The 14,133-nt window shown below is 32.6% G+C and overlaps 1 protein-coding gene across 8 annotated transcripts in view; it reads right to left on the bottom strand.

Moving 5' to 3' along the window:
• ZBTB20 (zinc finger and BTB domain containing 20) overlaps positions 1–14,133 on the bottom strand; it is a 762,522-nt gene that overhangs the window by 628,349 nt on the left and 120,040 nt on the right. The window lies entirely within an intron of this gene.

The following is a 14,133-nucleotide window of genomic DNA, read 5'->3' as shown; positions in this document are numbered from 1 at the left end:
TAGAAAGAAATTAGCGGGACAACTAAAAATATACAAATATACATATACATACATACATATATTTATATATATAAATTATGCAGGCATGGTGGTGCACACCTGTAGTTCCAGCTACTCAGGAGGCTGAGGCAGGAGGATCGCTTGAGCCCAGGAGTTTGAGGTTGCTGTGAGCTAGGCTAATGCCACGGCACTCTAGCCCAGGCAACAGAGCGAGACTCTGTCTCCAAAAAAAAAAAGAGGAATGTACTGAAATCAGATGTCAAAACTGTGAACTACTTCGAGCTAGTGGCAGACCCGGTGTCTGACAGATGTTGAACATTGCTATGTTTCTCTTAAAATTTTTATTTATTTTATATCTCATGGCATACCTGTGAGTTCACAGTGGCAGTACAGGATAACCTTGATACATAGATTGGAAACCATGGCATTAGGCTGAGATAGATTTGTATAAATTTCTAAGTACACAAAACTGCACCAAATGTTCATGGATAGGTGTGTAATATACATGCATGAAATTATATGAAAATATAAAAATAGTAAAAATATAGACCAAAAGCATATAAATTAACTTCAGAAGAGTGGTTACCCTTTGGAAAAAAAGAAATGTAAACAGGAGGAGATTTCAACTATTTCTGTAATGATTAATTTCTATTAAGAAGTCTCAAATAAACATGGCAAATGCTAACATTTTAAAAATATGCGTGATGTGTATTTGGTATTTTTTACATTAATTCTCTTCCCTATTATATTTTTGAAATAGTTCATAAAAGAAAATAAGAAATGACAAGCATTGTGAGTTTTCAAAAGCTTTATATAGGCTGCTACTTTTAGCATTGCATTCTAAATCCCAGGACATCTGGTTACTGTTAGACCTGCTTTCCAACAGTTTCCATTTAGAATCATTAAACTATCCACTGGGAGTAGTCTAACATTTCAAGAAAAAAAAATTTCATGCAAAGACCTCTATTTCCTAAGCTCCACCCTAAGTCACAAAAGTTGCTTTTTTTTTTTCAGTAACTTTGAAAAATTTCTCAGAAGAAATGAGATACAAGAATTTCCTATCACCATCGTTCAAAATATACTTATTTTCTCATTTTACTTATTGAAGATAATGCCACAGTATAATAAAACAAAACATGTATTAACTTAATGCTATCACAAACTCCACGAATGTCTGGTCAATTGCAAGAAATAAACTATTCCCAGCTTTAGTCTTAATCTACTTATTTTATAAGATACTAGCAAAGTCAGAAGTGCAACTGCAGGGAAGGAATTGATGTTTGATAGTTATGTCAGGGCTACATTAAGTTTCTGTTAGTCATGTGTCCTAATTTCCTATATCCGTCTTCTATGCACCTTCTCCCAACTCCAACATTTAAAAAAAAATATGTTATTACTCATTAGAAGCAGGAAACTACATGTGCTGTAGAAGTGTTGGGAATGTTGAGGATGTCAGAAACTCTATGTGTTAATCAAGGTCTTATGATCAATATATCAGCCACAATAATAAATTAAAGAAGATAGCAATTATCCCACCTTCTCTGCACTGGTCAGATAACAGCCTGTATCTAACTCTCTAAACTCCTCATTTTGATAATGGCATTGTCATATCAAAAAGTCTACGGAAAAATGCAGAATGATAAGAAACCTTGAAATAGTGTGATCAGCTGAGGCAACTAGGGAGAGTTAACCTGGAAAAGAGAAGACCAAGAGAGAAATCTTCAGTATCACCATATTTTGGTAGAGTATTATGTAAATAGAGGATCACGTAGTTACAAAATCACTAGAAGAAAACAGACTAGATCTCTAACATTAACCATTAGGGCCACACTGTACAATCTTTAGGGTGATGAAAATGCTCTGGAATTAAATAGCGGTGTTTGTACAACTTCATGAATATACTGAAAACCATCAAATTATATACTTAAATAGGTAAAATTTTATGGTATATTATATTTCAGTTTTTAAAAAACCATCCATTAGGTTCAGTAACATGAATGTATTATCCAGAAAATAAACGAGAAGTCAAGAAGAAAACAATAAAAATAAAGTAGTTTTTCAAGATACATGAAGTGTTGGAGAAGGGTTTCCTTTTTCTTTTTCTTTTTTTAAATAGTGAGAGACTTGAACAAGCAATGGATGCTGATAAGGAGTTTATGAAGAGACAAAATGTGAAGACATAGAAAAGATCGAATTAATCAGTAAAACAAGGTTCCTGAAAAAGTAAAATTAGTCAGTGTCCAAAGCAATAGGTAAACAGGTTAGTCCTTGTCAGTCCTTTCCCCCCTCCCAGTAGTGGGTTAACTTTCTTTTTACAAAAATTCATGAAGATGCCACAAGCCTAGTCCAGCACAGCTGACCCAGGATATTCACAGATTTCACAGTGGGAAGTTAAGGATGTATTTATCTGAAGGCTTCTGCCATTTTTTCTTTTTGTACTAGAAGATAAGGTAGTCTTCTGGAGAGAAGAATGAGGAAAGGTAGAAAGGGTAAGTAACTTGTTCAAGGTCAGCCAGCTAGGAATTGAAAGATTTTATTTAAATTTTTTCTTGTATTTTTAAGGCATGTATTTAAGGAGTTAAGCCTGATGTTTTGATATAAACAGTGAAATGAATGCTACAGCCAAGCAAATTACTAACTTTTTATTTTGAATTAATTATAGACACACATGAAGTTGCAAATCAGTATAGATAAATCACATGTACCCCTTAGTCAGCTTCCCACATTGGTAAACATCTTACAAAACTATGCACAATGTGGAAACAAGGAAATTGGCATAGGTACAATAAAATTAACTGAACTACAGACATTGTTTGGATTTCATCAGTTTTAGCATGCATCCATTTTTTATATGTCTTTGTATTACACGTACTCATATAAGCACCACCAAAATCCCAATACACAACTCTTCTGTCACTATGAAGGAACTTATGCGACTTCTTTACAGTCACATGGCTCCCCTTCTGTAACTCCTGATAATGACCAGACTTAATTGTAATAGTAACATAGAGCTTCTGAAGAGGATTAAGTGATAAAGTGACATCATCAGATTCATGTTTCAGAAAAATTGCCCTCCCTCCCTTTAGTCCAAAGAAGTAGATTCAAAAAGACCTGGTAATTGAATGCAGGAGTCAGGGACAGGAAGGGATCAAGAAATACTGAGATTATCTGATTCAGGTATCTGGGTGGGTGGTGATATCATTCACAGAGAGGGGAACTTGAGGGAAGTGGTTTGGATGTGCAAAGCTTGATTTTGTGTATGTTATTTTGAGTTACTCATTGGTCATTCAAGTGGAGATGTCTAGAAGGTCATTTGATATTGGAGTTTGAGGTTCAGAAAGGGGATATTGCTTAAGATAAAAATATGGCAATTATCAACTTACAGATAGCAACTGAAGCCATAGAAATGCCTAAAATCAATCAGGAGAATATGGTATATCATAGAAGTCAATAGAAAAAAGAACAGAAAGGAAAGGGAAGGAAAGAAAAGGAAAGAAGAGAGCAAAGAGGGAGGGATGAAGAGAAGGAAAAAGAGAGAGGGAGAGGGTAAGGGGTCAGGAAGGGGGAGAGGGGCAGGGTGAAAGGAAGGAAGGAAGGAAGGAAGGAAGTTGTACAAATTGAGTGCACATGCATGAACTTCAAATGTTTTTAACCATTACACATCACTGGTGCTATAGAAAACTTAATGGAAACTTATCAGTTCTTCCTTCTTTAACACATTGCCACACTAGAAAAAAAATTTTTTCCTTGGGGCCATGGTATTTTATTACCAAAATAGACTAAAAACTTTGAAAACAAAACGATCCTTTCTAATTTAATGAAAAATGTGTTATTTGTTGTTGTTTTCTCTGTGTGAGTTATACTCAACTTGAAAAATAGTTCATACAGCTCCCAAGGCGAAGAGATGCGTGAGTTACATAGTCTTCACAAGGCCTGGGCTCAAAACTAGCATGAGTTAAATACAACTCACATGGCAGTTAATGTGTTAAACCTACAGTATATAATTATGTCCTTACTGTTTTTCCCATAAAAACATCTATATTCTTAGAACAAATTTGCTTAACTATTTATATTCTCTCCCAATTATTTTTCCAAAATGGAACATCTCTATTTACTTTCTTGGCCCAAGAACTGTGGTAACTATGTTGATAGCTTGAAAACAGTGCTGTATCTTTGTTAGGTCAGGAAAAATATAGTTGAATGAAGTGTTCTCTTTCCTACATAGAAAGAAGGTTCCAAGCTGCATGCAAGTTTTCTTTCTTCTACAACCTGTCCAAGCATTCCTGCTATTGTTTCTTAACTGCCTCTACAATATGGTGATATATACCCAAACATTTGGAGGTATTTTGGTCAAAAGATATGCTACCAGAAACAATAAAAACAAACAAAAAAATCCTCAATGATAACTGAAGCTAGTGTGTAATTAAAATAGAATTGAAAAAGTCAGCCTAAACCTTGAATTCACTGGCCTTTAATTTAAGTTGCAATCTTATATTTATTTAAGGCATAACCCTGAGTTCATTTAATGACCTAGACTATTTTGTGTTGGACTTTCATTAAAAAAAAAAAAAAATTAAAACGCCATCTCATAGAGTGCTAGTAACAACATAAGATCCATCTGACAATGCCATCTATTATTTAACCTTGAATATACATTTGTGCTAAAATGCTTATAGGAGGTAAATTCTTCCGGTTTTGCTTCTAAGGTCAATATATTTCCAATAATTCTAGGGTAAACAGATCTGAATGTGGGTGATTTTAAATGATAATTATAACAAATTATCTGTATTTTAAATATCTACTAATTAATTTTTAAATTTTCTGAAATTTAGCATACCATTAGTTTTATAAAATTAGGTATTTTGTACCACCCCCATAGCCCAAAAGGCCTATAACAAAAACTTTAAAGAGAAGATTATAATTTTAAAATAAAAAATTTGAAGTAAAATTTTACTCTTAGTTTTCTGGTCTGTTTTCTTTTCCAGTAAAGTAGTGTTTTGGTTCTAGTTCACCATAACTTATCATTATCCTTTCAAATTTCACAAACCCTGAAAAAACTCAACGGATTATTCTTTTCTCTATAGATTGGCTAAATTCAAAAGAAAAATTGGCCTATCAGTACCTCTCAGTATTGAGGTTGTAGAGAAGACCAAAGAGAACTTTAACACTTCCAAAATAACTACTTTACCTTCTGTGTGACTCATAGCCATCCAGCTCAGTGTTACTGAGGGTCATGATGCCAATAGGAATTTACCAGCTTCCAAACACTATATCCATGGATGAATTGTTCTCAAAGAAAAATCAGTTAAAAATTTGTAAAGTAAAATACAGCCCCGACTATTAGGTCATCAGAAAAATTTGAGGATATATAACAAGCCCTATGACTTTAGTCCCAAAAGCTCTGGCACAGAAAAACACGATCAACTTCTTGCAGTAACAGAGCTCTTCTATCAATACTAGCAGTGACACACTTATGCTTACATTTAGGTGTACTAGTATAATCTTTCATCTGATGTATACCAAATTCTTGGTCATTACAGGGAAAAAACTTATATCTAAAGTGGCACTGACTATACCTGATGTCATTTTCCACAAATCGAAAATCATAGGGAGCCTATGTTTCAAAATATTACCAGTATCATAGGCTTCTGGAAAATGTTTATACTCTTCTTTCTAGGTTTATTAAAATGAGCACTTAAATAAAGAATAAAAGTATTATAAGATAAATTCTAGCTCTCTAATATTAAAAAAACCAGACTACTCTTTTATTTCCAATAGCATACATGAACCAAACTTATAGTGTGGTTGAAAACACATCACACCACATTTGATATATATTTCAGAATAAACTTTAAATAAAAATATGAGCTATTGACCAATAGCAGTATTATAAATTTATTACAAGAGCTGCTTGTTTTCTAATCACATATAAAAAATAACAATTGGGAACCATATGGAAGCAAAGAGTAATTTAATATATTTATACTAATTTAGCATTTTTTAAAAGAGAAAGTAAGATTCAGGCATTAAAATATATAAAATTTGATTACTTTTCTATATACCACCAATTAACTATTGAAATTTAAAATTAAAAGCACACTAGCATTTATATTAGCACCAAAAAATTAACCAAACTCTTAGGTATAAATTTAACAAAATATATATATGATCTATATGGAGAAAGCTACAAAACTCTGATAAAAGGTATCAAAAAAGAACTAAATAAATTTAGAAATATTCTCTGTTCATTGGAAGATTCAATATTGTCAAGATTGATAGTTCTTCCCAACTTAATCTATTGATTCAACATAATCCCATTCAAAATCTCAAGTTATTTTTTAGATATTGACAAACTGATTCTAAAGTTTATATTGAGAGGCAAAAGACCCAGAAGAGCCAACACAATATTTAAGAACAAGTACCGATACTACCCAATGTCAAGACTTACTATATAGCTACATTAGTCAAGACAGTATAGTATTGGCAAATACACAAATAGATCAATGGAACAGAATAGAGAGCCCAGAAATAGATTCACATAAGTATAGTCAACTGATCTTTGACAAAGGAGCAAAAGCAATACAATGGAGCAATAGTCTTTACAACAAATAGTCTAATAACTGGATATCCACAGGCAAAAAATGAATCTAGACACTGACATACCTTTCACAAAAATTAACTCAAATTGAGTCATAAACTTAAATGTAAAACACAAAACTATAAAACTTCTAAAATATAACATAGGAGAAAGTCTAAGCAACCTTGGGTTTGGCAATGAGTTTCTAGATACAACACCAAAAGCCTGATCCATGAAAGAAATAATTGGCAAGTTAGATTTTATTAAAATTAAAAATCTCCATTCTGTGAAAGACAAGCCACAGACTAGGAGAAAATATTTCCTAAACACATTTCTGATGACGTACTGTTATCCAAAATATATACAAAGCATTCCTAAAACTCAACATTAAGAAAAACAACTCATTTAAAATATGATCAAGACCTCTAAACAGACAGCTCACCAAAGAAGATATGCAGATGGAAAAAAATATATGAAAAGATCAACATCATACACATTTAGAGAATTGCAAATTAAAACAATGTGATACCACTGCAAACCTATTAGAATGGCTAAAATGCAAAACACTGGCAACATCAAATGCTGACAAGGATGCAGAGCAATAGGAACTCATTCATTGCTGGTGGGAATGCAAAATGGTATTTAACAATTTCTTACAAAACTAAACATACACTAACCGTATGATCCAGCAATGGCATTCCTTGTTATTTAGCTGAAAATTTTGTCCCACAAAAACTTGCGCACTAATGTTTTTAGCACCCAAATTTATAACTGCCAAAAATTGGAATCAACCAAGATGTCCTTTAGCAGGTGAACAGGTAAACAAATTGGTCCCCTATACACTAGGAAATTATTCAGCACTAAAGAGAAATGAGCTATTAATCATGAAACTATAAGAGGAAATCTTAAATGCATACTGCTAAATGAAAGAAACCAGTCTGAAAATGACACATACTGTATGATTCTAAGTATATGACATTCCGGAAAAGGCAAAACTATAGATATGGTAAAAAGAATGCCAGTTGTTTTTTTTTGGGGGGGGATGGTGGATGGGGTGGGATAAATAGGTAGAGCACAAAGGATTTTTAGGGAAATGAGAGTATTCTGTATGATACCATAATGGATACATGACATTATACCCATAGAATGTACAACACAGACTGAACCCTTATGTACTTTAGTTAATAATAAGGTATTAATATTGATTCATCAGTCGTAACAAAAGTACAACACCAATGCCTGGCCTTAGTTAAGAATAGGGAAAACTGGGGAGGGGGAATAAGTGGGCATATGGAAACTCTATGTGCAGCTTTTTGTAAACCTAAAACTGTTCTAATTAATAAAGCCTCTTATTTATTTTTAAAGTAAAACCCATGTATTTCTAAAATTAAGAACAGGAAACACAAAACTACTAGGTTTAACAAATACCATATTTTCAAACACCAGGTGAAAGACATTTTTTATACTTTTCAATATTACCTGTCTAATGAAGTCAGATAAATACGTAGCTGAACTTTACTTATTGTGAACAATTAGGTGGTTTAAATTTCTCCTTTCAGTAGTAGAAACAAACCTTTAGGAAATCAAAATGGATTTTTAAAAATCTGTGAAAAACATTAACTTATATCTACTGATATTATTTCCTCTCTTGTATTGACCTAGCCAAAGGATTAAGGTTATTTATAAAATTTTTAAGGTCTGTGTTTTTATCTTGGATTATAGTTATTTTTTAATTAATGTTGCTGATAGGATGAAGGCAAGAAGCTCCAATACTTTTCAAGCCACCTATTCTAGCACTTGGAATCTCTGCAGAATTTAGGTCTGTATTGTCATGATAAGTTAGGGGTTGAATAGATATGCTCATGGGTTCTCAGTCTCTAACTGGGCTGCAAAGAAATTGACTCTGTGCTGCTGCCCAAAACTAAACCCCAAGTTAGGTCACATTCCATGAAGACATGCACATTTTGTCCTGAAAAGAGTACAGAGGGCTATATACAGAATCAACACTGGTATAGTTTAGAATGACTAAAAAATGCCTTACCTATATAATCTCTGTATATGCAAGACTCAACACTCCATTACGTAGAAGCATTCTATGATCAAGAGTCTTATACTTGCCTTTTAAAATATTAATTTAATTTTTTTCATTAGAAGATAGCTATTTGGAAACTTAGCAAGATTTGCCACCAACTCTTAGAAACAAGTTTTTCTGCAGTATAATAAGCCATATATATATATATATATAAAAGACCAAAAAAAAAAATTGCCAGATCCCTTCTTTGGGTGCCATTCCTTTCATTGTTCACAGATGAATATTCAGTATATTCTTCTCACACAGAATAGTCAGTTCTTCTTTTGCTATATTTTAAAGGGTATAATATTTCTTAAACTGAGGGACACATATTTATAACATAATTTTGAAGTGGGATTTTTATTTACTTATCATTTTCATGGAAAGTTTCTCTAAATTTTTGGCAAGAGATATTTGACTATAATTGGTCACATTTATCTATCTTCATTTCAAGGATCTCCATGGTACTGAAATTTCTGTTTAAATTTCTGTTTAAAGAATTTAAAGAATGTTCAATTATATATAGTTCATGCAACTTACTTATTTATCCTTCTTCTACCTATCAGCTATTTCTTTCCAAATGTTAAACAAGGTTGCTAAAAGCTGTGTGTGTGGGTGTGTGTGTGTGTGTGTGTGTGTGTGTGTGTGTGTGTGTGTTTATGAAGAAGCAGAGACAGAGGAAAAGTGGGCAGTCATTGTATTGGAGTCATTTCAAGGGAGAGGGATTTTATCCTGAAGAATTAGTTTTTAATTCTCCAGTTTTAAGTTAGTACATTTTAAAAGATTTAATACAATGTAGTGAAAACAAATTTAAATAGAAATTTCGACCATTTGAATTTATGTTATAATCAATTTGGCATTGGATTAATATCTGTATAAATTTTGGGTGACTACAAATATTTCATGAATCAAAAATCTAAATGTTTTCCTTTCAGAAATTACATGTGTGTTTGAAAGCCAAATAGTGCATATCTGGCTAGATATTTAGCTGCTATCACTATTTTAAACTTGGAGTGGACATTATTTTTAAGTAAGTTATTTGTAAAGAATTGGAATTTATTGCAACCTACTTTATGCCAAGTGTTTATGTCTTATCCCATATAATGCTCTGAACATCTGTTTGCGTTAGTGCAATTAACCCCAGTTTACAGAAGATGAAATTAAGGCCCAGAGACAATAGTTGATTTAGGACCTAACTGACAAATCTCTCGACTTCTCTCCATCCACTGCTGCCTTCTTAGAGGAGGTCACCATGATCCCCATCGGGGACCATCTCACTCCAAACTGGACTCCTCACTAACCATCTTGCTGTTTCTAATCCATTCTGCATCAGAAACGAGTTTATTCTTGGATTAAATTATACTTCAGTGGCTTCGCATTTCACTTAGAGTAAAACTGTATAAAGGTCTGACTCTCCAGTTTTCTTTCACCTCATCTCAATACATTCTCCTCTTAGCTCACAGCATTCTAGCCAAATTTATGTCTTTTTTGTTCCTAGACATTGTCAAATACTTTTCTACTTTGGAGAGTTCATACATGCTATCCCCACCCTGGCTTTCTGCATCATTAGATCCTTCTTATCGGAAGTCTCAACTAAAATACCACCTCTTAAAATTGTCACCCTCTCCCTCTTGCTCTGCTCAGACTTATGCTAGTAATTCTCAGAGGAAGATAAATTCTTAATTGGAAATCAATTATTCTGCTTGTTTGTTTACCATCTATTCTCCCACTCCTTCCCCACAGTAGACTGAAATCTCTACGAGGACAGAAGTATTCTGTTTGATTCATTATTCTTATATAGTATCCAACACTGTAGTCATTGAGTAAATATTTGCTGGATGAATGAACGAAGACTTTGCTTTCTCTGCTCTAACATGTTTTCATATTAATTAGATATAGTTATAAAACTTATTCATTTGGCAATGTATATTTTGCTTCTTTACCATTTTGGGTTTTTTTTTTTTTGTCTTTTAGTAAAGTCTGAAATATGTGAAATGATGGCACTTCTTTTATTTCCCTTGAACATCACCCCTCCTTGGCCAACTCAAAATATACTGTGGCATTATGTTTTAGAAAAGTAGCTCAAAGAATCATAAAATTGTAGCATAATGGAGCTGAAGGGCACCTTAGACCCCAACTAGGACCTGAGCCTCCTCCACAGCACCTCCACCAAGTGACCACTGAGACATCACCAAGCTCACGGAGCTAAGTACCACCATTCATGGCAACACATCTAATTTGTAATGTGTCTTGACACCCTGATATTTATGTTTAGCGTTTTCAGTATTAATACATTCCAGGTTTCTGCTGTCTACTGAATTTTCACTATTTATTCCCTTGGATTCATATGAAATCTTTTCAGTTTAACCTGATTTTGTTGTTTGTCTTTATTTAGAAACTAGCAATGCTAGAAAATTCCTTTTGGGTTGTTTTTAGATTGTTAGTAAACTTAATGATAAGAGTAAGATTGCTTGGAATTTTTCTGAAAAAAATTTATCTACATTTGTTTCTAGTTCTCATTGTGTCAATTCTGTTCTTTTCGTTAGTCACTAAATATACAACATAGTCAGTAAAATGTTTTAAGTAAAATTCTGAAATCCCTTAATTTTATTCTTGATTCTTCTAAAACCCATTACCACTATTATTGATAAAGTGTATTTTATATTAAATTTACTAATTAAATTGGGCAGCATGGACATTTTAACAATGTTGATTCTACCCATCCATGAGCATTAGAAGTTTTTCCATTTGTTTGTGTCATCTGCAATTTCTTTCATCAGTGTTTTGTAGTTCTCCTTGTACAGATCTTTCACCTCCTTGGTTAAGTATTAAACATATTCCAAATTATTTTATTTTATTTTTAGGTTTGTGAATGGTATTAAGTCTTTGATTTGACACTCAGCTTGACTGTTATTGGTATATAGAAATACCACTGATTTATGTACATTGATTTTGTAACCTGAGACTTTACTGAATTTATTTTTAATTCCAGGAGTCTGTTGGTGGAGTTTTTGGGATTTTCGGGATACAAGATCACATTTTCCCTTTCATACTTTTCTCTCGCTAAGAAAAAAAAAATGGTACAAATAGTGAGCACTAACTATTTACCTTTCCTTGGTAAGGAAGTGTATAAGTCTTTCTAGTATTTTTTTTTAATATTGCTACTTCCATATCACACTCTTCAGAAAGTTCTTTTTAGGATTTTGTCCAATCAATTTCTTTAAAAACTATTTCTGGTAGGAGAGAATCCCCGGGGTAGGATTCTCCCCATTGATGTACTGGGAATTAAGTCTCCAACACATGAACTTTGATGGATACATTCAAACCATAGCAAACAGAGTCCTCTGAGGAAAAAGGAAACTGGAATAAAGAGTCACATAAATTTGCACACATGTACTCCCTAACTGCCAGCTCTAGACTAATATTGTAATAGCAAAACCCAATTATTTCTCCTGACTTGTTCTCATTACCAGAAAGGGGATGAGAAAGCATGGTGGAAAGAATAGGTGAATAGGAGAAAATAAACACCTGGTCTGATTGGCTCTGTTAAAGCAAACTTTTAGTCCTGAACAAAAGTTCAGAGGGTAAGTCAATTGGATTCAAACACATGGAGAAGAGTGGTAAGGAGCTTTTACTCACACAATTTTTAAGCATATACATTAAGGGCTATATAGTCATTTGCTGCAAATTAAGAGTTGTATTAGTTGTCTCTCTCTTTCTCTGGCTGCCACTTTTCTAAAGTTATAGAAGGAAGTTTTGCCCCTTCCTTTTACTAATTATTGCTAGCAAGTTTTTTGGAGGGTAGGTGAGAAAAATTCTATTTACACTAGATTTTATTTCATTTAAAAAATAAAATCCATAAAAATATGTGTATTCTCATTTTTAAAATTTTATTATGGAAAATATCAAATTTACACAAAAGAGAATGATATAATAAATCACTATGTCCATCACTTCAATAATTATCAATCAGTGTCCAGTAGACCATACTCATCTCCCAGTTATTTTAAAGCAAACACAAAATGCCATAAAATGGCATTCATAAAAATGTCAGTATTTGAGATATATTTTTAGAAGTTGTTTTTTGGTCCTAAAAGGAGGTTTCTACAGAAATTCTTTTTGTTGACTTTCTTTAAATTAGATTACCACTCCAATTAATTTGTAGCCTGTTTTATGACTTTGTCTAATCAGAAAACCCAGAAAGGTAGAGGAACAGAGCATTTGCACTGTTTCAAACTGCTTGCCTCATTTATGCCCTGATAGGTTGTATTTTTGTCATTAAAGTATGTGTGCAAATTAATTCAACTCAATAATTACTTAATGAGATTTTTCTATGAATCATACAGTTTTTTATGCTCATAGACTGCTAAGAGTTGTAACAATGAACAAAAAAATGCTCTCATTAAGCTTATAGTCAAGTATTTAACATGGAAGTGTTGCTTTAAAGTTCAAAGTGTTTGTTTATCAAATAATCTTTGATTCTTAGTATCTTTTTTTTTGTCTCTTTGTTTATTGTTTTTCATTTGAGTATTGTTCTCATTAAAACATTGGCTTAAGCATCATGTCAAGGAGCAAAACAAAACAAGACAAAACAAGCTCTTTATAGTTTACCTCACTTATAAACTTAACAAAGTTACTGTCACCTTACAAAAGTCTGAGGAAAAAGTGAAAATCTTATTGGCTGTTTTAATGACATCACATCTTGTTCTGTTATGAGGAAACAAAGCATAGAAGGAGTGGGGAGAAGTTTAGTTATAGCAATGATTGCTTACCTGCTGAGTGATGGGTCTCAGAGGCCCTACACACTAGTGCAGGTGGAAATCATCACTTATTATTTTAATGTAAATTTTATTGGAATGTGACTAGTTATATAAGAGAGTTATACAAAAAAACATAATACAGGGATCCTCCAGATCTGCTAATTAAGATAAGCAGTATGATGTAAAAATAAGGTACAGTTTGTGTACAAATAAAGAAACATATTTTTTATTACTATATGATAGAAAAAGTTATTTTGGACTAAATGGCCAATAAATATTTTCAAGAAAAGTTTATAGTATAAATTAATAATTAAAGATGGCAATTTTCATTGTGTAGGTAAAGAAAAAGAAAGAGTATGCTGTCACAGAGAGATGTTAATTGAACGACCTAATGAGGAAGTATGGAAGTATGTTACCCTTAATACTTTACCATAATTTCTCTCATATTAAAGATTTAAAAATTTTAAATTGTGTACTATTGCATTTGTATCATAATCAATTTATAATTTCTTCATCAAATATATATTGAGTAAAAGCTATGTTTCAGACATTGTTCTGGAACTCAGAAGTAGAGTGGTGACGAAATGAAGGACTGTTCATGGATTGGACAGTCTAACTGAGGTAGAAATATATATACATACACATACACATGTTCATTCATGCATATACACACTCATACACATGCACATACTAAATAATCACACAAATATATGAATATTTACTTT

This window comes from Lemur catta, chromosome 1 (genome assembly GCF_020740605.2).
Source record: "Lemur catta isolate mLemCat1 chromosome 1, mLemCat1.pri, whole genome shotgun sequence".
In the NCBI taxonomy this organism is placed as follows: domain Eukaryota; kingdom Metazoa; phylum Chordata; class Mammalia; order Primates; family Lemuridae; genus Lemur; species Lemur catta.
The sequence above is the reverse complement of the archived record's forward strand: the minus strand, read 5'-3'. Positions and strand labels throughout refer to the sequence as shown.